We start from the raw sequence: 640 nt of genomic DNA, 5'->3' as shown, positions 1-640 counted from the left end.
TCCATGTTGTCACAGGGCCCATTTGTCAAATTGGTTGGGGGGGGGGGGGAAAGGTATGAAAATAGTATGTTTGCCCTTGGTTTTTTGTAATTCAGCTGGGTGGCAAAATACTACAGAAAGCATAGCTGGTGCACTGCAAAACAGTTATTGTGGAAACAATTTTCTTCCTCCAGCAGCAATAATGCTGCGAGTCAATCTTGGGACATTGTTGCGTGCTCCGTGCTAGGCTGCTCCTGCTTAAATAGCCAGACCTGCAGATATTTCCCAAGCTGCTCTGGTTTGCCAAGAACAAAAATGTGAGACAGTCTGCAGAAAGTATGTGTGTGTGTGTGTGTGTGTGTGTGTGTGCCAACCAGTCACCTCGGTAGCTGGGCTCGTCTCTGCTCGGCTGGAGTCACCCCAGCAGCTCGCCTTGCTCAGCCGGGCTTGGCGGGGTTCAGTTTGGCTGGACTGGGCTCCCCCCAACCCTTTCTCCAGCCCTTGCGCAGCACCCACGCCCTGGTGTGCAAGGTGCCTTGCCTCTCCTTTGCCTGGCTGCAGGCAGGCTGTTTTCTTCTCTATTAGTTGACACAACTTTACCTGTTGAAGGAGAACAATTCGCAGATAGTGTCTCTTCCAGAAAAGTCTGGTTAAGCCATGT

Source organism: Phaethon lepturus, unplaced genomic scaffold (genome assembly GCF_000687285.1).
Source record: "Phaethon lepturus isolate BGI_N335 unplaced genomic scaffold, ASM68728v1 scaffold19570, whole genome shotgun sequence".
In the NCBI taxonomy this organism is placed as follows: domain Eukaryota; kingdom Metazoa; phylum Chordata; class Aves; order Phaethontiformes; family Phaethontidae; genus Phaethon; species Phaethon lepturus.
Note: the sequence above shows the minus strand (reverse complement) of the source record.